Below are 3417 nucleotides of genomic sequence, written 5' to 3' on the forward strand. Positions count from 1 at the left end.
TCTATCTTATCTATCTATCTATCCATCCATCCATCCATCCTTACCCCGCCCTTCACCCGTTTTAGCCTCTTAGTTTCACACAGACAAAATCAGAATTTCCCGCTTTTGTCTTTAAACGGCTTCGTTAGTCAATCAACTTTAAAATATGGTATTTCATGGGTTACAGATAATATATAGTTTGGAACTCGTCCTCAGTAACTCTAATATTTAGGTTTACATTGTTATTTGATGAAACTTTGAATATTCCTGAAAGATTCACAATCCATAAATTTTGTAAACAGTGAAGTATTCCACGTGGCTACACACCTCATGAACCCCCATTCAAATTTCATGAAGCAGGAAGATGACCACTTAAATATGTCCATGAACGTCAAATGGGCACATCATATCTGCTGGACGATCCATTATTATTTTGCTGGCACTAAGATAAACAAAAACTGTACTTGTCCGCATCTTTTGTATCTACGGATAATAGCAATATTTACAATTATGAAAGAAAAATTTTAGCGTAGTGTTTGACCAATTCTCAACTCAAATCATTCAGCCTACCGTTCGTTTGGATATGAGCTGTGAGGTAGCTGACATTTCGCTCAACAATCCTCTGCCGCGTGTGGCGGTCCCATTTGGGGAAAGGAAGCTAACGGTCACCTACCTGAAACAAAAGAAAGAACATGTTAATTAAAATAACACAATTAAACGTTACAGTGTTTCGCATAATTAAAACGATGGTCTGATACGATGTGGTTACAGGCCAAATGGAGTTATTAGTTCTCCATTTTATGTGGAACATGTAAAGAATGCGCACAATTCATAATATTACACTTCATCGGAGATTTCAGCGAACAGAGGATCTAATTTCTTTTCACCCCCAGCATTGTACGTTGTGAGTGGACTGTGAGTTCGCTAGTATTTGATTTCTTTTCCTTAAGTTCCTAAACTGGCCTACCTAATATTTACTGAAAGTGACTGCAGTCTGCTTTCTAACTCCTGACTTTCTGAGTGGCTCCCTTAATAAAAGTACGTTTGCAGGGCCAATAAAATCCGCAGCACACAATGCATCCGTAAAATATTTCTCTATTGCATTCCTCAGCTATTTAACTAATTCACTAACTCACTCCATGGAGACGAATCCTTCTTGGTAAGCCGCTAGTCGTTCAGCTACTCAAAAATTTCCAACATTTTAAGGAACCCGAATGTTCATTGCCGTGTTCACAAGAGCCTTCCACTGGTCTCGATCCTGAGTCATACGAATCCGGTCCATACCACTCCATCCTACTTGGGTTCCTCAGCTGCGTACATATTAACTGATACTGCACTGTTGCACGCGACTGTTCACCTTAGCGCATGTTTCCTCTAGTTCTTTGCGTGGTGCGGCGCCTACGTTGGTTCCTAGAATCCTACCGGCTTGTCACAAATATGGCGAGAATCTAACCGTCAGCGATTTCTCCGAAATTCCAGCCCATAAACCACAAACAAACTCTTCGTGGTTGTATTCCGTTCCAGGAAATCAATCGATATTATTCGTGGAAACAGCCTTAGTGTGATTCCATAAGTGCATCAAGGCACACGATTCAGCGGTAACAGGGCTGAAGTCTGGCGACAGACAACTCCAGTGTCATTTTATCAACTGGAATGTCCTATTCGACCTACAGATAGAAGTGAAGCGGAAATACTATTTTCACACAAAACTATTTCAGTAACTTAGCTCTGAAACATTTTGCCGCATTCTCGAAGACTGGTTTGAGGTCTTCAAATTGTCGCAATTGTTTCCACATTCCAACAAAGCTATATTCAGTTCAATTCGTTATCTCAAACAAGTAACATAGTCCCGAGTTTGCGGCAGTGACCACATCTGACACCAAAATGTCACGTGTCCGGGATTCCCGTGACTGTTAATAACGGGTTCCGGATTGTATGAGCGAATTCACTGGCATTTCTATTGCAATCAACTGTAACAGCTCACAATCAATTACTGCCTAAGACTCGTTCCATTCTCTACTGGACTACGGGCGTCTTCCCGTCCACTGTGACTGACTTGGTTCTGATTTACGAAACGGTCACTTCTTCAGCTTCCGTTGTGCACTGGTTAACACTCCATAGTTGAAAACTCAACTACTGAGTTACTGAATTCTCTTATGACCGAATGATTTAACTCTCTGACGAATGACTGTATGAACTTAGGAATGAACTCTCTTTCATTACTAGGAGCGAACCGAAGAGAGAACACCACGAACTGTTCGTCTGTTTTATCTGTTTCATCCGTTGCTACGTAACTTGCGTCAATCTCGTGGAAACGATTTGATTTCTACAAGCGTATTCGTAGCAGGCTGGTGTCTCGAAACTCAGCTCTCCACTCTCCTCTTGATGCTGCTGAACACTTCTTTATAACCACTTTGCAGACCACGCAGAAAACACAGCCTCTCTTGTTAAGGAGGCTTGATTACTGAGCAGCTGTCTACCAGTGGATATCATTGTTGTAAGCGTTGGCTCCAGCGGGAATGTGTTAAACCAGTCGTTGCCTAGCAGTTGTTATACATGTCACAACATTAAGCATGCCAGAAATAATTATTCGCAGCCCGTCACTAGTTGTCAGCGATATTAAATGGCTCTGAGTGGGCTGAGTCTCCTTGGTGAGGCGGCTCGACTGAGCCTTCGCTGCTATAAGAATCTGGAGTCGGTTTACTGTGTGATAAAGTTAATTAAATATCACGAGATTTTTTAGAATCGAAACAAAAAGGACAAATTCCGTTAGAAAGCTTACGAGAAAGGAGTGCTTGAGAGGCGCGGGATAGATTGGATGCAAGGTGAACCCCAGTAATGTTGGACCGTAAACTAGCAAAACATTGGGCTGATTGTCATAATTCCAGCATAATGTGTAATCATCATATTGCAGTGTGAGCGTCAGGGAGTTCCATAAGGAGATACTGTGTATCGGCAGTGCACGGGTACACTGACATATTAAAACAGATCTTAAAGAAACAGGATATGAGTGCATTGACTCAGGATAGAACTGGTTCAAGAGAGGTTCCTGAGATGGGCTCTTGTAACCACGGCAATGAATAGATAAGTACAGTCAATTGTATTTCGATTTTAACTGGCTGTCTTCAGGGGCAAAATAATCCCTTTGTTTTAATTAATTAATTCAGCACTATGCCATGAAGACAGGATGGAGTGGAAGCATGGCTCCACCATTCTTGACCTCGACACTAGATGGGGCTGGGTAGTGTCTCATACAACAACTTTTGGCGTTACACTGAGGCGAGGAGATGAAAGCATCTGCATTAGCACACCAGACTTCTACCCGTTATTAACGTTGCGCAATCTAAGAATTTACAATTAAATGTAATTTAAAAGACTCAGATATTTAAAAATATATTATGTAATTTATGTAAAGTGTCCTTTATTAATAGTTGTCCT

The 3417-nt window shown here is 41.3% G+C and overlaps 1 protein-coding gene across 10 annotated transcripts in view; it reads right to left on the bottom strand.

The window, feature by feature from the left end:
* Positions 1-3417, bottom strand: part of LOC111861791 (homeotic protein antennapedia) — a 1040626-nt gene that overhangs the window by 682894 nt on the left and 354315 nt on the right. The window contains exon 2 of one of the 10 annotated variants that reach the window (XM_033750526.1): positions 550-652. The exons of the other annotated variants lie outside the window; for them this stretch is intronic. The gene's annotated coding sequence lies outside the window, so the exon portion shown is untranslated. The remainder of the gene's footprint in view (positions 1-549; positions 653-3417) is intronic. 10 annotated transcript variants of the gene reach the window in all.

This window comes from Cryptotermes secundus, unplaced genomic scaffold (assembly GCF_002891405.2).
Source record: "Cryptotermes secundus unplaced genomic scaffold, Csec_1.0 scaffold180, whole genome shotgun sequence".
NCBI classification, from domain to species: Eukaryota; Metazoa; Arthropoda; class Insecta; order Blattodea; family Kalotermitidae; genus Cryptotermes; species Cryptotermes secundus.